This window comes from Aulonocara stuartgranti (assembly GCF_965226115.1).
Source record: "Aulonocara stuartgranti genome assembly, chromosome: 9".
In the NCBI taxonomy this organism is placed as follows: domain Eukaryota; kingdom Metazoa; phylum Chordata; class Actinopteri; order Cichliformes; family Cichlidae; genus Aulonocara; species Aulonocara stuartgranti.
In genome coordinates this window covers 13852098-13876958 of record NC_138960.1, presented here as the reverse complement: position 1 = coordinate 13876958, position 24861 = coordinate 13852098, and the positions used below count along the sequence as shown (strand labels likewise).

The 24861-nt window shown below is 43.0% G+C and overlaps 4 protein-coding genes across 5 annotated transcripts in view; 3 read left to right on the top strand and 1 right to left on the bottom strand.

Moving 5' to 3' along the window:
- Positions 1-24861, top strand: part of LOC309714057 (uncharacterized protein) — a 256151-nt gene that overhangs the window by 25888 nt on the left and 205402 nt on the right. The gene's annotated exons all lie outside the window — the stretch shown is intronic.
- The window catches only part of LOC309714070 (uncharacterized protein), a 277839-nt gene that overhangs the window by 163848 nt on the left and 89130 nt on the right, over positions 1-24861 (bottom strand). The gene's annotated exons all lie outside the window — the stretch shown is intronic.
- Positions 1-24861, top strand: part of LOC309714058 (uncharacterized protein) — a 93862-nt gene that overhangs the window by 62313 nt on the left and 6688 nt on the right. The gene's annotated exons all lie outside the window — the stretch shown is intronic.
- Positions 7257-24861, top strand: part of LOC309714067 (uncharacterized protein) — a 45053-nt gene continuing 27448 nt past the window's right edge. For both annotated transcript variants that reach the window (XM_082546185.1, XM_082546184.1), the window contains exons 1-2: positions 7257-7369; positions 17175-17280. The gene's annotated coding sequence lies outside the window, so the exon portion shown is untranslated. The remainder of the gene's footprint in view (positions 7370-17174; positions 17281-24861) is intronic.

Below are 24861 nucleotides of genomic sequence, written 5' to 3'. Positions count from 1 at the left end.
TCCATGACACGGCGCAGGTGGCAGAAGGCTGGTAGAACTACAGAGCAGGAGACGTAGGCCTCTCCTCCCAGCAGTTCAGTCACATATCTGCAGTGGAATACACACACACACACACAGATAAGACAGCAAATTAAAAAAAGCTTTTTATTACTAGGTATTAAGACATTTTCATAATAACAAAACTGATTTAAGATGTATGTTTGATACATTTAATCTAAACCTACAATTATGGTCACAATGACAGGCTCACCTGCAGGGCTCTAGAAGTGTCTCCAGTCTCTGGAGTTTGTCCCACTCTGGAGGCATCAGGAGGACAAGTTTATGCTTTTGTTTATCCAGAGTCGCGGTTACTGCAGTTTGGTTGCGGATCAAGCGCTTCACCATCTCCAGCGTGGAGTTCCAGCGTGTAGGCACGTCCTGGGCCAACGGCTCCTGCTTGCGCCCCAGTGACACCTGCTCTGCGTTCAGCTCTGCTGTGTTTGCTGGGCTGTGCTTAAAATGGCCAACAATTTTGCGGCATTTGGCCAGCGCAGTGACAAAGCCACTGTCTGCGAGACTCACTGTGATGCATCTCTGTAGAATGTGCGCGGTACACGGCATGTGATTGAATGGCATGATGCGAGCCGCGGCGATCATATTGCGCGCACTGTCCGTGCCTACTGTTGTCACCTTCTCCTCAATTCTCCACCTGCGAGCAACAGTCTGGAACTGCTCTGCACAAGCCTCCGCAAAGTGCCGCTCTTCCGTTTTCATTATAGTCAGCGCAAAGGATGTCAGACCCTAAGCTTCAGTGATTAAATGCGCAGTAACTCCCAGGTAATTGTCATTACTCAGTGATGTCCAGTGGTCTCCTGTCAGAGCCACGCATTGTGTGTGAACTAAAGCATCTTCTTTTTTCTTTTTCTCCGTTTCATACAGTTCGTGGATTCGAATTGTTATTGTGCTTCTCGCTGGGGGCTTGTAGGACACGTCCTGAGATGCAACCTTTAAAACATCCGCAAAGCCCTTGTCCTCCACAATGCTTAGCGGTCTACAGTCCTTTGCTATTCATTTGGCTATATTGTCGGTCAGTTTGTCCAAAGAAGACTTACCGAGTGGCCTGCGTTCACTAAGAGTGGTCTGACGCAGGCCGGGTGAAGCTGCTGCCCCGACAAACGCGTGTTTGGCATTAAGGTGGTATTTTAAGGTCGAATTTGAACGGTGAAATTGAAACTCTTTACTACAGTGAGTGCAAATTACAACGCGTTTGTTTATTGTCCCATCTATGTTCTTCTTGTATTTAAATTCCCCATCCAGAAGGCCATCCTGTTCCTGCTTCTCCATTTTCAGTGGCGCGGTAAACAAATCAAGTGGAATTATGGGAGCGCCTTTTTTTTTTTTTTTATCTGCGTGTTGCGCTAGATAGTTAAAAATTCCAAAATTTAATTATCGCAATTAACGCGTTAATTTCGACAGCTATAATTAATAGACCTCTCTGCATTGAATCATATCTGTTATTAACCTCTGTCTCTCTTCCACAGCATGTCTTTATCCTGTCTTCCTTCTCTCACCCCAACCGGTCGCAGCAGATGGCTGCCCCTCCCTGAGCCTGGTTCTGCCGGAGGTTTCTTCCTGTTAAAAGGGAGTTTTTCCTTCCCACTGTTGCCAAAGTGCTTGCTCATAGGGGGTCATATGATTGTTGGGTTTTTCTCTGTATCTATGAAGTGCCTTGAGGCGACTTTTGTTGTAATTTGGCGCTATATAAATAAAATTGAATTGAATTGAATTGAATGTCTAGACGGACCCCCTGAATTTATCATCTGAAATCTTTTTATTCCTTTATTCCACTGCTTTCAGGCATTTCTGTGCATCTACATTTATATATAGATATCGAAACACACATACACTCATATCTGTACAATTTGTTAATATCTTCATAGTCTCCAATAATGTTACACCCCAGTGCTTTCATCTGAACCCCAAGTGTCATTTTCTTTGAAAAAGCACAGAGTATAATGCATCTATTTTGCAAAAATAAATAATTACATAAGTGTTTCAACACTTTCAAAGAGGTACCCTGTTTTTCCCTTCATCGTATCGTACAAATAGAGATAATATAATTATCTGAGGAACAATTGTCAATAAGCAGAGAAGTTATTAAAATATTAATGCAAGACATGGAAGCAGGTGGTGTTGTTCCCAAATTAGGAACATCCATCCATCCATCCATTCGCTTCCGCTTATCCTTTTCAGGGTCGCGGGGGGCGCTGGAGCCTATCCCAGCTGTCATAGGGCGAAAGGCGGGGTACACCCTGGACAGGTCGCCAGTCTGTCGCAGGGCTAACACATAGGGACAGACAACCATTCACACTCACATTCACACCTAGTGGCAATTTGGATTATCCAATTAACCTATCCCCACAAGCTGCATGTCTTTGGACGGTGGGAGGAAGCCGGAGTACCCAGAGGGAACCCACGCAAACACGGGGAGAACATGCAAACTCCACACAGAAAGACCCCGGCCTGATGGTGGAATTGAACTCAGGACCTTCTTGCTGTGCGGTAACAGTGCTAACCACCGTGCTGCCCCCGTGCCACCGTGCTGCCAAATTAGGAACAATATTTTAAAATTACTTCACAATTCTTCTTGCACTTCATATTGTTACAAACTATCAGAATGTAAAGAAAGTCAGAAAATGGACAACCTCAGCTTATAAAACTGCTATTTTTTTTTAACCACAAACCACTGGATCAATTTCAAGGGTTTTGCACTTGATTTTTATTTTATCATAAAACACTGCAGAGATGCAAAGAAATAATCATTATAACAGTGTGCAAATGCTCCACGTTATACTATGTGTCAGAGCTATTGAAGCGACACGTTAAGAAACTCCTGCATAACTGCGGTGTGCACAGTCCACATTGCACAGTGACAGCACAAAAACCCACACAGCTGGATTTGGATATTTAACATTCTTTCAGTAAAAATTAAATCCTGCATGAGTCCATGAATATCTGGCATTAATCATATGAAAGCCTCTGCTGTAGCACCCTGTCATCCATTCATCCAAGAGATGTAACCAAGATACTGCCTCTATTAGTTAATTATTAGATAATCATTTTTGAAAAATAATCTTTAACATCAGATTAATTTCAGATTTTTAATGTCAGATTTTACACGGTCAGGTGTAGCAGAGTTTAACTCGGAAACTTAAACTTGAACTCAAAACGTATTTTAAATAAATTTCAAACGAGCCATCATGATAAAGGGAATGTGTGCAGTTTTGGTGCTCCGTAAGTTCTGTGCTGAACAGCGTGGCTGACTCTTCGTATCTACTATTGCCTCCACAGTCTGAGTCCACACAGGTAATGAGCCATTATGACCAATTATGGAGTCCCCTGCCAGCTCACGCTTTTTTTGAGGTTATGTCAAAAGGTTTCTTGGAAATAAACACGGACTATTTGTTTAGGCAGTCTGTCAATGGGCTCAGTCAGTAGTCACGTTGTCTTATTACAATGAACACATGCAGTGTAGTTTATTTTGAGTTAATCCAGCCTTCTACCTGCAAGAAATCTTAAGTGCAGTATGTAATCTGAGACCTAAGAGAGGGAAATTCCCCAGACCCAGTCATCCATTTCAAGTTATTCACATGGATTGTATAGAGCTGTCCAACTGTAATAACTATAAGTATTGTCTACTGATAGTGTGCCCTTTTGCAAAGTGGATAGTGGGTTCTTCCCATTCTATGCAAGGCCACCTGGGTTGACTGGAAGACTGTTTACTTAGCCTGGCAGGGCGAAGGACACTGTCTCAGCTGAAGTCTGGACATACACACACACACACACACACAGACATATACACACATGCAGATGTACACTCATCCCCCCTCCCCCTCCAAACGCCTTCAACACTTATTCCCTTCCGATGCTGACGGTGAATCAAGAAGACCAGCGCATAGGCTGCAGGCCCGGATGTACTGTCTACACTGACTGTCTCTCACCCTTTACCCACTCCTGTTGCTTGTCACGTGTTTCTTTGGTGTATTAAGAGTTTTTTCATGTGCAGAGGTGTTTTTTTTCTGTTCTTGAACTGATCTCCCTGTTCAAGCTCAGTCTGGGGGGAGTTATTTTTTTATTTTTTTTTATTGTTATACCTCTCTGACCTGTCTTCACCATGTGATGTTTTTGTGTAATGTATGTATGGTTGGAGGGTAAGATGGCGACGCCCTTGCGTGCAATAGGTCGGCAGCCATAACATGAAATTTCCCCTTGTGGGACTAATAAAGGTATATCAATCAATCAGTCAATCAATCAATCAACTAGGGAAGCAGATGCCATTTCGGTTGCCAAAGCAATATGTAAGAATATCATCCCAGAACACGGGATCCCGGAGACTATTTATAGTGATGATGGTCCACACTTTGTAAATGAAGTGATTGGATTAATGGCACAGCATCTAGGGATAACACTAAAACATCATTGTTCATATCACCCACAAAGTGCAGGGTTGGTAGAGAGAACTAACGGCACAGTAAAGCTAAGACTTAGGAAGTCAATGGAAGAGACAGGCAGGACATGGTTAGACTGTATAGAACTAGTTAAGATGTACATGAGGATTACTCCAACAGAGAACGGTCTGACTCTTTGAGATTATATATGGTAGAGCATTTAGAGTTTTAGTCTTCTGTAGTCGTCTGTAGTGATGATAGAAAAGCAGAAGAGAGAGCACATTAGCAGATTGGATGCTCAAAATGTTTAAAAGTAAAGAAGTCGTGACAACAAATGATCTGCCAGATGATTCTGTTTCTCCTCAGGAGCAGAGTCTGAAATCTGGAGATTGGATGTTGATAAGGCCATGGAGAGGAAGTGCTCCGTTCTTACTGCAGGTTTTCATAGAAAGTATAGAGAATAAAAACCTCCCTCCTACTCTTACTCAGGGTCTCATAACACTTATTCCAAAGCCAAACAAAGACTTACTTCTTATTGATAGTTGGAGACCCATCTGTCTGCTCAATAATGACTATGAGATTATGGCTTTAGTACTTGCTAACAGAATTAAAGAGTTCTTGGACACAATTATCGATGAGACACAATCAGGCTTAATGAGAAATAGACACATTTCTCATAACATTAGACTGGTTTTGGATCTACTTGATTACTCTGATTTGGTATTTGACAATAGCTTCATTCTCTTCCTGGAGTTTTAAAAGGCCTTTGCAAGGGTGTAGATTTGGTTGTGGCATTGGTGGGGACGGATGATTCAACCATCGAACCCTGCCCCGTTTCTTATTTTTTCCTTTTTGTTTTTGCTTCTTGATAAAAAAAAGGAGAAATATACTTGCCTGCATATGCTATTCTACATGCTTTTAAACCGTTTAAAATTACAATTCATAGTTTTATATGTGAATTATATAATGTTAAATTACTATTAAACAGATGACTGACTAAGTATTTCAGGCTTTAGTTTACTTCAGCCAAATATCATATAAATCAGGTATCATACAAAAGTGAAAATAGCTTCAAATACAGTCATGACAATAAAAGAATATGACTTTAAGGACTTAACAACATTACTTCAGTTATAGTACACCAACATCTCTGACACATTAGCACTAAGGGAACACTGAAAGATCTGGTGGTTTTTGTCCATAAAACTACTCGTCTAAGATTACCACAAAGTAAAAGATCTCTCAGCAACATTATGCAACATTTTAGGCACTACTGCCCTCTATCAGATAGGTGGCTGGGATGTTTTATTCTAAACATGAACTACTGTTACAGCAACAGACATGGACTACATGCCCCACACAACAAACACATGCCTGCTCCTCTCGTTAGCTGAAATGAACTGCTGGCATATTTGTTTTACATCTATACTCTCCAGTCTCTCCTGGTGGACATGGCATCACATTATTCATGGTTACATACAATTTCGACTGCTGTGGGCCAAGCCTAGCACCTACTTGCCAACCTTGAGACCTCAGAATTAGGGAGACATTCAAAGGGGCTGGGGGGGATATACATGTACATATATATACAAAAAACTTGAATCTTACAGTGTTTATTTATCGGATAAAATAAGTTAAATGTCACCGTTATTATTGTCCGACCGGAAACAGGCCAGGGGTGTCCAAATTCAGAGGCTGCGTCCACCTGAGAACCCGGCCTTTGTGGTCTAAGTGGGCCGGGTCCTCCAAAAGCCGGCTAGACCGGAAATGAGCGACTGTGAAATTGGACGGTCTAGCCTTCAGAATTACGTCACCTGCCGTCTGCTCCTTGCTGTCTAAAATATAACCAGACGCTGGCGTAGATGGTCGAATAAACTGCTGTTTTCACACAGCAGTTTATTCAGCTGTGTGAGAACCCTGGAGGAATTCTCCTGAGGGATTAATAAAGTTTTATTTAATTTAATAACTTTAATCTCAGCCAAAACCATTTACTCACCAACAAATAAAACACAGAAAAAGGCCAAACAATAACATGTTTAAGTTATTTGACGTTTACACAGCTACATTCTCGCCTGGAAATGTGTTAAAAGTTTATTTTGCGACCCAGAAAGAGTAATAAGAGTAATATTAAAACCAAGTAGCTGCAGTAATAGTAGCCATTGTTGGAAACTGGAATTGGCTGGGCCAGTCTAGGATATGGTTTTCAGTTTTGTTGTCCGGGTATAAAATCGGGAGAAATTGGGGAGAATGGTCGCCCCGGGAGATTATCGGGAAGGGCACTGAAATTCGGGATTCCCCGGAAAAATCGGGAGTGTTGGCATGTATGTCCTAGCATAGCCTGTAACGTTATTGTGACGGACACATTATATGAGTGAACTTGACTTTATGTGACTTACAGGTTTGTTTGAAAAATACTTTCTTATATCCAGGTTCTTCATCTTTGCTGCCGTCCTCCTCGCAGCGCAGGTTTGCAGCTGCTGAAACTAAACAGCTCCCTGAAAGGCACAGCCAATCACATTGGCCATATTTGTCACATGACGTAGGACTCCAGTAGAGAACTAATTTAACTCTTTCTGCACCACTCGCTGAATGAGAAGCTGACAGATCGTTTTTTTTCTTTATATCGGGTTTGTTTTTCTTTAGTCGAAGAGATCAAATTATTGGTGGGGACAATTCAATAATCGCTGGATATTGGTGGGGACGCGTCCCTTCCGTCCATGCCAAATCTACGCCCTTGATCCAAAGAAAAAAAGTCAAGATGCTCGTCAAACTTAAAAAAAAAGGTACGTTCTAAATGAAGCTTCAGACGTCACTAATCACGTGACTCTGGCCAAACGAATCAAGCCTCGACACACTGTTTCTGAAGCAGCGTGTTGATTTTTCTGACACACGCACCGGAGCGTTAGCTTCAAGCGGACCATCACTACCTCTCACATCTAAAGGTAAGTGTCAAGGTAACTTTGAACTGAGTTCAGTCAATCTCGAGTTTTTCGAAGTTTTCTGAAGGACGCTTTCTGTTGCTCTCTGTGAGAGGAGACCGTTAAAGGCGGGGCTCTCCAGAGTGTAGCAAAACAGGAAACAGTATCTGTGTGTGTGTAACTGTGCAAACGAATAGTTTAGAAATGTAAGTGAGCCACAAGTAGTGATGGGCAGATGAAGCCTCATGAAGCACTGAAGCTTTTCATCCAATTGGTTCACCCCAACGCGAAGCTTCTTGAAGCTTCATTTGCTCTAGCAGGACACCTACTGGATGTAAAAATATTAGTTGGCATGAATTTGAAGAGTGTGGCATTTTGCACACAGCCTGTAAATGTCAACAACAAAAGGAGTGTGTAAAACATCTATATTGTAGTGATGGCAGTATACTGTGTATATTTATGCTGGCAGTATGGAAAATTATTATTTGGAAATGCCTAAAATGGAAATGATCATATACTGTGAGGTGAGGTGTGGACAGTGGTTGTGCTTTTGTAACATTGAGGCAAGGACAGTGATTAGTGTTTAGGGGACACATCATTGGTTTTTATTTAAAAACAACAGTTTCTCCACTGTGGCAGGTCATAGGCGATTTCTTTTTTTGGACAATATTTCCCCTGCCTTTGAAAACACTCGCTCACAGGGCACAGATGAGGCAGGGGTACACAGGTATGTCAGTGCTAACTTATATAAGTGAGGGTAGACCTATTTCTGTCTCTCCCAGTATTTAAGGGGGTCTTCCAGCCTTCCAATATTTGGCTCCATCATGTACCGTTGGACCTCAATATTTGCGTCTGCTGTCACATTTTGTGTCTGTGTCTGCCTGACACTCTCATCCAGGCGACGCCGCAAGTTGTTACCTAAACAAAAAGGAGAGTCTTATGAGATACTACCAATTCAATTTTCAATTCAATGTTATGTCTATAGTGCCAAATAACAACAACAGTCGCCTCAAGGCGCATTATATTGTACAGTAGATCATACAATAATAGATACAGTGGAAAACCCAACATTCAGTTTATATAAATGCAACTAAAATGCAATAACAATGGTACCGTGGGAAACAGCCTCAACAGATTGTGACGTTGATGGCTGTGGTGGTGGTGTGGAGGAAGAGGTGGTGGAGGCCCTCATTACAGAAGCACATTCTGCTTTCAGTCTTTTTTCTGCTTCGCTAGCTCTTGCAGGGCTGAAAAACCCGAGTTTTCTGAACCTTGGGTCCAGCAGTGTCGCAAGGAACATAATGCTCATGGTCTGTATTTTATCTAGCTTCTCTCTCAATAGCATCCTAAGCTTCTGAGCCAGGGAAGATCCAATGGATGGTGGTTTTTTCCATTTGTTCATTGAGGCAATGATCCAGCATAGTGAGCAAAGGTATGACCTTTGACCCAGACACCCTTTTTTCCTGAGAGAGCTCAGTGGTTGCATCGTTAAATGGTGCTAGGACAACCAGACACTCTGAAATTATACCAAATTCCTCAGATGACATAGGTGGGATGTCTGTTGTGAGACTTGCCAAAGCAGCGCCTACTGGCTCCCTTTGCTCGAAAAGTCTTTGCAGCATATTGTAAGTGCTGTTCCAGCGGGTTTCCACCTCCTGTAGTAGTTTGTGTTGAGGCTGCCTTAGTTGTTCCTGCACAACTGAAAGCCTCTCCTTACAAAATACAATTTAAAAAAGCATACATTAGATTGTCAAGGGAGCAGAACTATACTGTCGTGGTTCGAATTTTGAGGAAGAGACATACGACTGAAAAGTCCATAGTGGGTCAATAAATTATTTTATTAAAGCACACAGTAGTACAGTGTGGGAAGAGCCGGACTTCGACTTCCCTGCTCGTTGCAGAAAGCTTTATAGTCATTATGACGTCAGAAGAATTCCCATATCTCCTTCTATGTTCAAAACACCCCACTTCCCAGAATTGAACCCAGATGTTTCCACTCATGCTTCCTGGGAACCTAACCAATTGTGTATACAGTGTGTGTATTTTGTGTAATTGTGGGATCAGGCTAAAAAGAGTTCAAATGTCCTTATGTGAACTGCTGCAGCTGAGCCTTCTGCAGGTCCAGCTATTCTGGTGGTTTCTAACTGATCTATTTAAATGTTAATTCAAATGATACATGATAATATTTAATGATAAAGTGATACAAACTAATGAAGTAATGATGAAATAATAGAATAGAATAGAATAGAATTTAACTTTATTGTCATTGCACATGCACAGGTACAGGGCAACGAAATGCAGTTTGCATCCATCCAGAAGTGCTTTAGTGATATAGGTATATTACAATATATATTAGCAATAGTATAGATATGTAAGTATATTACAGAAATGGGTCTATTATAGTATGTTATAATGTACACGGTATGAAGTATGTTGTGAATATTCTATAACTATAAGTATGTACAGGCTGTAGTGAGTACAAGCTATGTACAGGATATGAACAGGATATAAATATGAAAAACTATACAGAATATGAAATAAATAACTTTACAGAAATCTGAGATATACAGCTATACAGAAATGGGAACTATGCAAGTTGTAAACAGTTGTAGGATTAAAGATTATTGAATGTACAGAATGATTATTTACACAGAGCTATACAGTAGTGCAGTTAAGATAAGTGAGGGTGTAGATAGTTTCTACAGAGGCTTTATAAAGTGCTAGTGGTTGTGAGTGGTGGTTCACTCCATGTTATTATTGTGTGTTTGAGGGTACAGTTGTCCATTGTGGGGGTGTGTATGTTCAGTCCATGAGTTTAACGTGGGTCAGATGTCAGGAGGCAGAGTTCAGGAGTCTGACAGCTGTGGGGAAGAAGCTGTTCCGGTACCTGGTGGTCTTAGTCCGGAGGCTCCTTTGGCGCCTCCCAGAGGGCAGGAGGGTGAAGAGTCCATGTGATGGGTGACTGGGGTCTTTGATGATTTTCCTAGCCCTTTTCAGACACCGCTTCCTGTAGATGTCTTTTATGGCAGGAAGTGGTGCTCCGGCGATGCGCTGGGCAGTTTTCACGACCCTCTGCAACGCCTTCCGGTCCGAGGCAGAGCAGTTCCCATACCAGACTGTTATACAGTTGGTCAGGATGCTCTCGATGGTGCAGCGATAGAAGTTCACCAGGATGTCTGAGGACAGGTGGTTCTTTCTCAGAGTCCTCAAGAAGAAGAGGCGCTGGTGAGCCTTCTTGACCAGCTTGGAGCAGTTGGTCGTCCAGGTGAGATCCTCGGAGATGTGGACTCCCAGGAACTTGAAGCTGCTCACACGCTCCACAGCCGTCCCCTTAATGTGGATGGGTGGATGTGGGTCAGCATTCCTCCTGTAGTCCACGATGAGCTCCTTGGTCTTCTCGGTGTTAAGCAGCAGGTTGTTTGTGTCGCACCACTCAGCCAGACCATCCACCTCCTCCCTGTAGGCGGCCTCATCGTTGTCACTGATGAGGCCAATCACCGTGGTGTCAGCTGCAAACTTAATGATGGTGTTGGAACCATCAGCAGGTCTGCAGTCGTGGGTGAAGAGGGAGTAGAGGAAAGGGCTCATCACACAGCCTTGTGGTACACCGGTGTTCATTGTGATGGTAGATGAGCAGTGGTTATCCAGCCGGACATGTTGGGGGCGGTTGGTCAGGAAGTCCAGTAACCATTTGCAGATGAGGGAACTGATGCCCAGGTCTGTCAGTTTCCTGATGAGTTGTGAGGGGTGGATTGTATTGAATGCTGAACTGAAGTCTATAAACAGCATTCTGGCGTAGGTGTTGTTGTTGTCCAGGTGTGAGAGGACAGAGTGCAGTGCGATGGAGACTGCATCCTCTGTGCTCCTGTTCTGGCGGTATGCGAATTGGTGGGGGTCCAGGGTGGGGGGGAGACAGGATTTGAAGTGTGCTAGGACCAGCTGCTCTAAGCACTTAGTGATGATGGGGGTGAGTGCTACTGGGCGGTAGTCATTGAGGCAAGATGGGTTGGAGTTTTTGGGTATCGGGACGATGGAGGTGGATTTGAAGCAGGCCGGTACCACAGCGTGGGCCAAGGACAGATTGAATATGTCTGTGAGCACTCCTGCAAGCTCCCCAGAACACGCTCTGAGAACACGCCCGGGGATGCCATCAGGACCTGCAGCCTTGTGGACATTGATCCTGCTCAGCACCGCTCCTACATCGGTGGGGGAGAGAGTCAGAGGTTGGTGGTCTGGCGTAGAGATGGACCGATCCGATATTACGTATCGGTATCGGTCCGATACTGACCTAAATTACTGGATCGGATATCGGCGAGAAATAAAAAATGTAATCCGATCCATTAAATATCAAAAAAGCACCTCACAAAACTTGCGACATGGCGTAACTCGTCTCATAACCGTAGCACGTCGGAGCAGTGTGGTCACGTGATACAGCGGCTGTGTGTATTTGTAGTAGGAAGTTATCCCAGAGAGAAGTAAAGCAAGTGTGTAAGTTCCTCTCTGAATGTTTGTAAAGCATTCCCACGTTAAGCTTAACAACTGATATATGGAGCAAGTGCCTCTCTCTCTCTCTCTCTCTCTCTCTCTCTCTCTCTCTCTCTCTCTCTCTCTCTCTCCTGCCGCTACTTCATGAAACTGCTTAACGATCAGCTGATCGGCTTTTCTGTCGCGACTCCGTCTCTCTTGTTTGTTTTTGGCCCACTTTGCACCAGAAAGAGGAAACCAGCGGCTGAACAACAGCAGCACGTTTAAGCTTGATAAGCTGTTGTTAGAATTTAGTTAATATTACTTTCTACACCAGGATCTTTTTCTACGCAGCTGACGGCTGGTAACTGTGCAGGGGCGGATCTAGCAAAGTTTAGCCAGGGGGCCGATAGGGCATTAACAGGGAAAAGGGGGCACAAAGACATACTTTTCTTTCTTATTCTCATTTAAAATGTCTAGCTTTTAATAAATAATTATCTGAATCTTACACCCAAAGTTTTAATCTGATGTAAAATGTATAGAAGTCCATTACTGTATATAGTAACTGTTAAGTCTAATATACCCTAGTAAGCTATAGTACTTTTTCCTTTGGGAAAGTACCATCTGTGCAGTCTGCAATTCTGTTGAAGAAAGATGTTGAATCTATTTAATTATTCTTGAAAAAATAATTGATTTCTGTGCATTTTTTTTTCACACTGCATCAAATTAAAGTTGATTACATCGATTAAGCATCACAAAGTGGAGGGTGGTTCCCTATTTTTTTTTTTTTTTTTTTTTGCTGGTAGTTTGCAACCCTATTAGTTAGGTTGCTTAATATTTCTGCTAAGTACTCTTTAAAATACCAGAATAGGAAGGATGGAGCAGGTTTAAGTTTATTAGATTGATCAGTGTTGCTGAACTATGAAATATTTTGGGCGCAGTGTACTTTTTACACACAGGTATAACAGAATAGCTTTAGTGCTGTTGTTTATTTAAACTTGACTATGAACTTATACAAAATGCAGCAAGATATTAAAAACAGTTTTATTGATTAAAAAACACACTATATCGGATTCATATCGGTATCGGCAGATATCCAAATTCATGATATCGGTATCGGACATAAAAAAGTGGTATCGTGCCATCTCTAGTCTGGCGTCATGTCTGCTTTGGTTGTGGTTGTGGTGTTCCCTCGCTCAAAACGAGCATAAAAGTTGTTGAGCTCGTTGAGGAAGGAGCCATCAGAGGATGCGGGGGAGGGTTTGGTGGTCCTGTGCAATGACAGTGCATGTAAATGATATCACAGTGAGATTTAAAATAAGATGTTTTTCTCGACAATACACATAAGTAGCATTAAAGAAACTGTAATTAAGCCACTTAAGAACTTACCTTTGCAGAGGTACTGCTCCTGAAATATCCCATGATCTTCCTGGACTTGGCTCGGATGTCAGAGAGCTCAGGGGTCTGGTCAAGGGCCTTCTTCACCACTAAGTTCAGGGTGTGAGCTATGCATATGGCATGTTTAAGTCTTAGCTCCCTTGCACAAGCCCCCATATTGGCAGCCCCATCTGTTACTAGGCATGTGACTTTGTCAGTAATTGCCCATTCTGCCATGAGTGAGCCTTTCACCTGTGCAATGTTTTCTGCAGTGTGTGCATTAGGAAAATATTACACTCCTAAAACAACGGTGTTTAATGTGCTGGACTCATCAACAAAATGGCAGGTGACTGCAAGATAGGCCTCTGTGTTGATGGAGGTCCACATATCTGATGTCAGACTCACAGCTGCTGCCTTCTCAACGCTGGCCTTAGCTTTCTCCTTCATCTCCTGGTACCTGGCCTCCACCATGACTTTCAGGGCCTAAAGGAAAGTAAAAACATTTTGTTCTAAAGTACGACGTGGCTGTGAAGCAGTGTGTAGTGTAGCTACACACTGAGGCTTTGAGCCTCAGTCCTGCCTGTTCACATTTTACTCTGTAGAAACGAAATCTTCACTGCTTTTATGACCTTTTTAGTGGGGAGAACATAGCTAGGATTTAATGACTTAACAAATCTTTTGAATCCTTTGTCCTCCACAATGCTAAATGGCTGGGAGTCCTCAATCACCATGCTGACCAGGTCTTCATCTATTTGAGATTGTTCTCCTGAGGAAAGACAATAAAGATAAAGCACAAATATAAATATCACACACATCACTTATTGCATTGTATGATATTGTTATATCATTTAGTAACATTACTGCATCCTATATTATCATTGCATTTGATGGCTCACCTGGTCTTGCTCCACAATCGGTGTCCCCCTTATTCTCATGCAAAGCTCTGTAGTGCCTAAGCATGGATGAGGTGTTGTTGTTATATCCCAGCTCCCTGGCACATAGCAAACACTTCACCTTGTACAAAAGTCAAGACAGCTCAACATAAATTGTATTGCACCATCAGTATCATGAAAATACATCTTCTGTAGAAATTTACATACCTTGTTGGGAGGAATAAGATCAAAATGTTCCCACACAGGGGAGGACATCCTCCTCTTCTTAGCTGGCTCCATTCTCTCCTGACTTTCTCTCCTCACTCTCATAAACCTCCAAACTGTCTCCAAACTCTCACTAACCGCAACTCTCCATCAAACACCCACATTTTGAATGAAGTCTGAGGGGTTTATATCGCTGTCATATCTCGCGGCAAAGTTCGAACCACTTCATGAACCAGTCACGTGGTACAGCCGGGCAGCGAGGCTTCGGACGTCATCATTTTTAGCTCCTCCCATAAACGAAGCAAGCCTCGATGCACGCTTCGCGGAAACGCCCCCTCCATTACTCGACACACGCTTCGAAGCCTCGATACAGAACGTCACATCACTAGCCACAAGTATAGAAAGGTCAAGTTCCGTGAGTTGTTTTTCTCACCACTGATCAACACTACACATACTTGCATCACACACAGGGCTGGACTGGGACAAAAAATCGACCCGGGCATTTTGACTAGAGACCGGCCCACCAAAAATGTGACGTCATTCAGGGGTAAAACTGCAAAGGATTCTGGGAACTTGTGGCAAGAGGTACTAGCGCATGCAGGCTTTCAATTGAACTCAGTTACACAGCGATAAAAAGAAACACAAAAATGGCAAGAAGCTGTTGTATTATTAACTGCAATAGCCGGTGTTGTGCCAAAAACTGATTGCTCGTATTTGAATTGCTATAAGTAACTTGTTGAGCTATAATATGTGAAACATGTCAAATGCATCCCTCATGGATGACATAAAATCTTCTCTCCATCTCCATCTCTCTCTGCTGCTCTTCTGTCTCCTCTGTCACAGACTTCTCCACTTTTGATGATAAATCAGCCTGGTGCAACATGTAAGGATTGGCACAATTTGTTAAGATTTTGAGGAGTTTGAGAAACTAACCTTAAGCATAAAATAAAATTTACTATCAGTAACTTCATAGCACCCGCCCAGCAGTATATAAACTCCGTCATGCTAGCTAGTACGCAGTACCAGTTCTTCTAAGCAACTGTAAAAAGTCAGCACAACGAAAACAAACTACAACTAAACTTGGTTTATATCTGACACAGATAGACAGCAGGTCATAACTTCTTACCTGAAGTTCAGTTCCTCTGCCACTATGACCGGCGGCCGCCTCGGGTCTCTCCTCCTCTTGCCTCCCCTTTCCCTTATCCAGTGTTGGGGAGTAACGGAATACATGTACCGCCGTTACGTATTTAAAATACAAAATATGAGTAACTGTATTCCGTTACAGTTACCGTTTAAAAAGGTGGTATTCAGAATACAGTTACTTTGTTGAAATAAATGGATTACACTGCGGTACTTTCCTGTTTCATTTTGTCGCGGGTCAGGACTGTTTGGGTTTTGTTTGACAGCTACGTTCTGTTGTTCCAGGGGGCAGGGTTACGGTTGCCATGGTTACAGGGCAACTCTCTCTCTCTCTTTCTGTGACTGTGTGTTTCCTGGGTGAGAGAGCGCCTTTTCGTTGTTGTTGTGCTAAGCTAACAGGCAGAATGCTACAAGCATAGCTCTAAAGAATGTAGCATCATGGGCAGTGTAGTCCGTGTTGCAGGGAGAATGGACTGCCATACATGTTATGGGTCTGTGAGCTCGAGGAGGGAGAAAAAGGGGAGTGGAAAGGTAGGAGTTGTCGTCGAGGAAAAACGGGAGCTGGAAGCATGTAAATATAATAATAACCACTTCAGCCAAGAAGAGTGCCTGACGAGCCCAGTTGTAAGTAAGCTATTAAGACTCAACTGTACACAGTGTTCGTGTTTTCCTCCGAAAACAACAAGTTCCGTTGGAGCAGTCTTTCAACGCCTCTCTCTGTCTCTCGCAAGAAAAGTTGAGCCACACAACAAAGTAAAGCTATTTTTCGGCTACGAGCCGACAGGGACCCCGCCGTATTAGTCAGAGGTCCCTTTACTACAGTTCGGAGTCGCGGACCTTCAGTAATAAATCACACAGCAATAGTACATTCACGTTGTTGTAAAAAGCATGATAATATATTAAGTAATCCAAAGTATTCAGAATACGTTACTGTCATTGAGTAACGTAACGGAATACGTTACAGAATACATTTTGGGGCATGTATTCTGTAATGGAATACATTTTAAAAGTAACCTTCCCAACACTGCCCTTATCCACCTGCTGGCCTCCACCACTTGCTGATGTTGCTAAATCTGTGAAAGCTATGCCATAGCTACCGCCAAACATTTCAGTTATTTTTACACATTTGGCAGCGTCTGCCTGAAGGCCTTGTTTCTTTTTGGCCCTAATTTTTTCTGCACCTCCTTTCCTTTTTTTGTTCTCCATTTCTTTAGTTCATCTATAAGATTGCTAAACAAGGGGGAGGGTGCATCCGACCTCCTCGGCTGTAATTGGTCCAGCCCAGAGTCGATCATGACCAATTGGCCAATCCAACACCTTTCATTATTTATACCCTTCCAAAAAAAAAAAAAATCGATCGGCCCATAAAAACAAAAAATCGCCAGCAGCCCACCGGGCAAATTCCCGGTATAACCGATGGCCAGTCCAGCTATGATCACACGCGCGCTCTCAAGCATCAGTATTGTACAATTCTGGGCATCACGTGATTTGAGGGTGTTCCCATATAACACGTGTGTATGTGTATATTGGTGTGTCAGCCCACTGGGCATTTGATTCTAATAACAGGCCTCAGTCTCTCCTGCTATACTGCTAAATTTTATATCGGTGCTCAAACCTTTTGTGTTTGTTTCCAATAAGTTGCCCACCTCGGGAAGCAAAAATGTGTTCTTTTACTTGTCAGGTGAACATATGAGACACTTTGACTCTTCAGTGCAGTGTGGAGCCTAACAAAGATCTGCTTTGTGTCCCAGCTGATCAGCAGGAGGAGAAGAGTCTGACGGAGCAGCAGAGGAACATTTTCAGCTACTTGGACTCAGCTCAGCCACTACAGAGAAAACAATGAGCTCAACACAGAAGGTGACAGACATCAATGTATTTTCACTTAAACAAACAGCTGTTTTTTTTCTGTGTATTGAAGTTATATAAAAATTTAACAGTGCAAATGCAAATTCCTTGCTGAGAGTTTAACCAAAAGGCATTTCCAGTGGAAATTGGCCGACATTTGCTCCGAGGAATTTGCATTTACACTGTTAATATTTTTGGTCATATCGCCCTGCTCTACGTTCATGTGTTACTGTTTAGGATTAAATTGGTTTGATGTTTGGTGCCTTTTTCTTAATGTAAAAAAGTCCTCAGGTTACAATCAGACATTTTTCTTCACTGAACCTGTTTAGTCTAAACTTAGACCCCGCTGTCTCCAGGACTTATTCCCGTGAAAGAAAAACAAGGCAACAGCGATCGATTTACTTGCAAGTGAGGCCTCGTCGGTATCTCAGAAAGGCACTTCAAATGTCATTAGCCCCCCCCCCCCCCCCCCCGGACCTCGAGAAGCTGGGGAGGGGGACAAATAAATTCCTTTCACCACAGAGTTAAAACAATGTAGAGATGGTAGCATAAAAATGACAACATTTAACAATTCACTTTAACAGAACCAAGCTGGTCATTTTACCAGCTCAGCTCTAATTCATATGACCAATAATATATGGTATAAACATCTAGATGATGGGAAAGTGATATTCTTGGATAAATTTAGATCTTTTGATTGATAAACTAAAATGTTATTGATTTTCATCAGCTGCTCTGTGCTTGATGAAAGGTTGCCTCACTTCTCTATTCAGTTATCACAAACGATCTGCAATATGTCTTGGCTTAATCTTGGGTATGCCAAAGATTCCACCATGTTTTATTCAGCCAGTGACAATTCTGAACTGATCAGCGTGTCACAACAAAATTTGCTGAATGTGTTTGACTGGATAAGTAAAAACAACATGATTTTAAATGTATCTAAATCCAAATCTATGTTAATTAGAAGCAGATTAGTCAACAGCCCACAACTGAGTCTTTCCATAGCCAGTGTTAGAACACGTCACCCAGATTAAACTACTCGGCGTTACCATAAATCAACACCTTTCATGGTCTCAGCACATCGACTCTGTTTTTAAGAAAATAGGACAAGGCATAGCTATGGCTATGAAATGCTCTTTCTGTATCACTTCTTCAATTATGAAAGATGTCATTAATGTACTAGTAATGTCTCATCTGGAGTTGCACCTTAGAACACACATGCATCAACACTACAATGAACGGGTGGAGGGAGGTTTGGAGTCTTCTCTCACCCCCATTCTCTGCGGCCTGCTGGAGCAGGGGGGCTAGGAGGAGTTGGCCGTCCGACTGCGGTCTGGGGTGTGGGGCCTCCCTGCTGCTGCGGAGTCGGGGCGGTCTGCCTCTCCCTACCGCAGGGAAAAGGGTAACACCACCTGGGTCTGGGTGCAGTTCCCCCCCTCCAGGGGCAAGGGTACCTAGACCCGGTTCGTAGAGTACGCTTGGGGAGTGTGATCGTGTATACAGCGTCTCTTTATGTCTGTCTCCACGTTGGTTGAGTGTGGAGTAAGTGCATATGAGAGCATGAGAGTGGGAATGGATGTTTGTATCTGTGTGTGCCTGTATGTCTGTGTCTATATGTCAGGTTGGGTATCAGACGCCACCTCTCTGGGGACATCTCAGGCCCTCCAAGGTTTGGAGGCCTATCTCCACCCACCACCACTTCCCCTGCCAGTGGCGGACTCCCTCAGGTGTCGGTGTGTTGGTGGTTCTTTGTGTCTGGGGGTGGGCGTCCGGGTACACACCGGCTCACTCCTTGGCGGCCGCTTATCGGGGCCTGGAGCCTGGGGCTCGCTCGGGCCACTTCGGAGGTGGGGTGCCCCCGGCCTCTCGGCCTGGGGCTCGGTCACTCAGGCACAGCTGGCTGCCGGCGGAGCTCACAGGCGCGTCACTGCAACTCCCCCTGGCTTCTGCTCCGCGGCTGCTGAGTGAGCCCTCATCTGGGACTCTCCTCAGCTCTTACTGGGAGAGTGGCGCGGCTGCCCCTCTGTGGGTCTTCCTTGGTCTCTTGTGTTCTGGGGGCCTCTGGATGTCTGGAGTTTTGATCTCCTCCATACCTGCTTCATACCATAGAGGACAGGGCTGTGGCTCCCCACACTCCCTAGCAGATCGTTACATGGAGAAACCTTTGGAATGCAAGCATGCTGATCCACACAGGTATGCACACAGGTGTACACATGGGTATTCACAGACGCGGACTACAGCTTTCTTGGCTGCTGCCTCAAAGCACACTGTGCGCTGTCTATCTTGCGTGCTGCACAATATCATTTATTATTTAGTAACTATTGATATCTACTGCTAGCTAGTTTATTGTGATGGTGCTTTTTTTTTAAATTTATTATGTTGCTCTTTGTTGTTTGCTTTCTCTTGTTTTTTTTCTCCATACAGGTGACCCAGGAGTTTTTTTTTTTTGTTTTTGTTTTTTTTTTCTTCCCCCCCTTCTCACCGTCTCTTCTCCCCTCTGTTTTTCTTTCTTTCCCTCCCTCTCTTTCTTTCATTCTTTCTCCCTGTCCTATCCCCCAGTCATGTCTGTCCCGTTTGTAGCAACTGAAAATAAAATAAATTCATAATTATAATAAAGGTCAATCAAATGGACCAATATGGCAAGGCCATGATGATCCACTTGGTAAAATAAATCCGCTTGGCATCTTTCTTGGCCTTAAGACAACAATTCTGATGGCTATAGATCCAAACGGGACACAAAAAAAAATAAATTATGAAAGATGTCATTAATGCACTAGTAATGTCTCATCTGGAGTATTGGTCAATCATTTGGTCAGCAGCTAATAAGACAGATCTTAACAGACTTCAGTTAGTCCAGAATAAGGCGTCCAGATTAGATGTTCATACTATACTAATTAAAAATGGACCGATCCTCGCCTCACAAAACGCGCTACTTGGCGTAACCCAGCTTTGCTTATCAGAGAAGTATGTGTCACTCGATAGAGCGGCCGTTGTCTGCAAGACCTGTTGGCGAACTGGTGGAGCATTTGGAGCCTCACTACATGCTTCCAAACCGCAGCATTTTTAATCTTAATCTCTTCCATACTGAGGCGAAAAGGAAGCAATTTGTCCCGTACTTCAGCTAGAATGGGGGAAAAAAAGACTCTGGAGTTAGTCTGTGTCCTTAAGCTGCAGTTGCCTCTTCTTCTCTCATGTTTTCTAAGTAGCTGACAGCTGGTAACTGTGCAGGGGCGGCTCTAGCAAAGCTTTGCCAGGGGGCAGGTATGGCATTAACAAGTAAAGGGAGGCACAAAAAATACTTTTCTTTGTTATTTCATTTAAAGGACTAACTTTTAATAAATAATTATCTGAATCTTACAACCAAAGTGGTCATCTGATTAAATGTATAGAAATCCATTACTGTATATGGTAACTATTAAGTCTAATTTACACCCTGGTAAGCTATAGTCCTTTTTCCTTTGGGAAGGTACCATCTGTGCAGTCTGCAATTCTGTTGAAGAAAGATGGTGAATCTATTTACTGTAATTGTCGGGCTACTAGCCACTACTTTTTGCACAAGCTTTGAACCCTGCGGCTTTTAGTCAGGTGCGACTTTTCTAAGGATTGTCCATGATTTTTGTGATATCGTAAGATGATTTGTTTTGTTTCTTCTGCTGTTCTACAGCACTACGTTGCCTGGCGGAAGGATCTGGGTTCAAGAGTGGTATATTGGTCACATGTCCATCCGCCAGGCAACGTAGTGCCGTAAGAAGTAGCGCGAAAAACAAACTTCAAAGTAGCGCTACGCCTTCATTGGGAGGCGTGGATGATGAGCGGCGATAAACTTGCGAAAAGCAAGTTATGCCCAACTCCACCAGTGGATTCTGACAGCGTGGAAAAGTGTGAAAACATCCATGATCACCAACGGATTTCGAAGGGCTGGACTGCTGCATGATGGAGAGGAGGACACCGCCACGGCCCTTCAGAGGGTGTTCGACACTGACAACGAGGATTTGTTTGGTTTTGAAAGTGACAACGAATGAGAGAAGCGGAGAGGTGATGACGAAGCCATCATGAACCTGTTCGTTTCTGACACTGGAGAAGAGGACTTTGGTGGTTTTAGTGCGCAGGAAGAAGAGAAAGATGGTGAATGACTGACTTTTCTTCTTGTTAAAGCTAGAGCTGGGCGATATAAGATTTTTTCATATCACGATATGTTTTTTTTTTCATTTCAGGCGATAACGATATATATCACGATATAAGCCAAATAACTATATTTGTAAGATTTAAATGTGCCGTTGCTCACAAGTAAAATGTGAAATAATCAGCAGCTTGTTTTTATTTAAATATTTATTTCCCATAATAAGTTCAACAGGGTAGATGTACTTAAGGAACATGAGACTTTTTCAGATAAATAAAGGCAAATATTGCAAACTACACAAAAGGCAGCCACTAAAGCGTTTAAGTTTCAAAATAGAACAAACGAAACAGACTAAATTGTCAATTCCACTTAGAAACAAAATATTAATTCTAAAAATAAATCTTAGTTTGTTTTACAGATGAACAGACAAAAATGACTAACCTTTGTCAATATCAAATAAACTGAGAACTAAAAGGAAATTCTCAATCTCTCCTTGTTGTATAGCTTAGCTTTTCAAACAGTTTTAACAGTTACTTTAGTCTGACAAAGCCGAATGACAAATTAGCGCTTCCAGTCAGAGACTGAGGCTACGTCCACACGTACACGGGTATTTTTGAAAACAGAGATTTTCCGTTTTCGTTTTAAAAAATAATCCCGTCCACACATAAAGGCAGAAATGAAGGAAAACGCTGCTATGAACATGCCAAAGCAGCAGGTGGAGCTAGATTCCTAACCGTGCAGAAATGTTGGCCAATCAGAAGTGTAGAAGCCTCGGTGGGAAAAAGTAAACAAAGCTGGGGCATAGAAGCAGAACCGAGTCGTATGTGTGGACGGACAGTAACTGTGTGTATATGTAAGCATTCAAACACTGCAGAGAGTAGAATTAACAGTAACAGTATTGTAGAAATTCATTTCACCGAAACAATAACGTGGCGCACAGTGTGACGCATGCACCAGTTTATTGTATTTCCAGACTTGCTTTCGGCACAATTTACAGTGCACGCTACTCTGTTTTTTGTCAGACTTGAAATAGCCGAAATACCTTAACACTACGGAACTTCTATGGCTCTTCCGTTCGACAATCTCTCCGGCATTGGAACCATCATCTGTTTTCTCCTCGGTAACCTTCGGTCACGCTCGGTTGATTTTTCTAGTCGGCACACTCATTTCCTCCATTACCCGCTGGCTCCATTACCCGCTGGCTGCTTCCCAAACAAACACACGTGCGGCTTGGCACTTGTGCTGTATGTAACAAGTCACGCGACGTGACGCTGCGGCTGTGATTGGTTCGGCTCTGCGCTACTTAATTTGGATTGGCTGACTTTTTTTTTTTTTTTTTTTTTTTAAGAGGACAAGAACGGCGAGGTCTATCGCGATAGTTTAATTTCTCTATCGAGTAAAAGTTATATCGCGATACATATCATTATCGTTCTATCGCCCAGCTCTAGTTAAAGCCGTGTCACTGCACCTGAGCCTAAAAGGTAGGCCGAATCAATGTTTCTGGTGTGCTGTAGGTTATTGTTATGTACTACATTTGTTACTTGTTTATGAAGCACAGCACATGTTTCGTACTTGTAATTACCGCTACTTGTACATATACCTAAAAAGTTATGCAAATATGTACCATAACTTGTTTTTCAAAATATTAATAAAAGGGGTGTGATGAAAGATTTTTAATTTTGTGAATTATGTTTAGTAGTAATTTGCACCAGAGGTACACTTCAACTGTGAGAGACAGAATGTGAAAAAAAAAATCCATGAATTCACATGGTAGGATTTGTAAAGAATTTATTCGTAAATCAGGGTGGATAATAAGTATTTGGTCAATAACAAAAATACAACTCAATACTTTGTAACATAACCTTTGTTGGCAATAACAGAGGTCAAACGTTTACTATAGGTCTTTACCAGGTTTGCACACACAGTAGCTGGTATTTTGGCCCATTCCTCCATGCAGATCTTCTCGAGAGCAGTGATGTTTTGGGGCTGTCGCCGAGCAACACGGACTTTCAACTCCCGCCACAGATTTTCTATGGGGTTGAGGTCTGGAGACTGGCTAGGCCACTCCAGGACTTTCAAATGCTTCTTACGGAGCCACTCCTTTGTTTCCCAGGCGGTGTGTTTTGGATCATTGTCATGTTGGAAGACCCAGCCTCATTTCATCTTCAAAGTTCTCACTGATGGAAGGAGGTTGTGGCTCAAAATCTCACGATACATGGCCCCATTCATTCTGTCCTTAACACGGATCAGTCGTCCTGTCCCCTTGGCAGAAAAAGAGCCCCATAGCATGATGTTTCCACCCCCATGCTTCACAGTAGGTATGGTGTTCTTGGGATGCAACTCAGTATTCTTCGTCCTCCAAACATGACGAGTTGAGTTTATACCAAAAAGTTCTACTTTGGTTTCATCTGACCACATGACATTCTCCCAATCCTCTGCTGTATCATCCATGTGCTCTCTGGCAAACTTCAGACGGGCCTGGACATGCACTGGCTTCAGCAGCGGAACACGTCTGGCACTGCGGGATTTGATTCCCTGCCGTTGTAGTGTGTTACTGATGGTGACCTTTCTTACTTTGGTCCCAGCTCTCTGCAGGTCATTCACCAGGTCCCCCCGTGTGGTTCTGGGATCTTTGCTCACCGTTCTCATGATCATTTTGACCCCACGGGATGAGATCTTGCGTGGAGCCCCAGATCGTGGGAGATTATCAGTGGTCTTGTATGTCTTCCATTTCCTGATGATTGCTCCCACAGTTGATTTTTTTCACACCAAACTGCTTGTCTATTGTAGATTCACTCTTCCCAGTCTGGTGCAGGTCTACAATACTTTTCCTGGTGTCCTTCGAAAGCTCTTTGGTCTTGGCCATGGCGGAGTTTGGAGTCTGACTGTTTGAGGCTGTGGACAGGTGTCTTTTATACAAATGATGAGTTCAAACAGGTGCCATTCAGACAGGTAACAAGTGGGGGACAGAAAAGCGTCTTACAGAAGACGTTACAGATCTGTGAAAGCCAGAGATTTTCCATGTTTGAGGTGACCAAATACTTATTTTCCACCCTGATTTACGAATAAATTCTTTACAAATCCTACCATGTGAATTCATGGATTTTTTTTTTTTTTTTTTACATTCTGTCTCTCACAGTTGAAGTGTACCTCTGGTGCAAATTACTGACCTCTGTCATCATTTTAAGTGGGGGAACTTGCACAATCGGTGGCTGACTAAATACTTTTTTGCCCCACTGTATGTGCGAAACAGGATTTTCCCCTGATTCTAGCTTGTGCGGCTAATATTCAGGTGCGCATTGTAGTCCGGGAAATGTGGTAATTATTGTGGAAACATGATTGATTATTTCTGTGCATTTGATGTACACGTGCATTAAATTAAAGTTGATTATGTCGATTAAGCATCATGAGGGCGGGGGTGGTTCTGGGAGATTTTTGCTGGGAGTTGGCAACTCTATTAGTTAGGTTGTTTA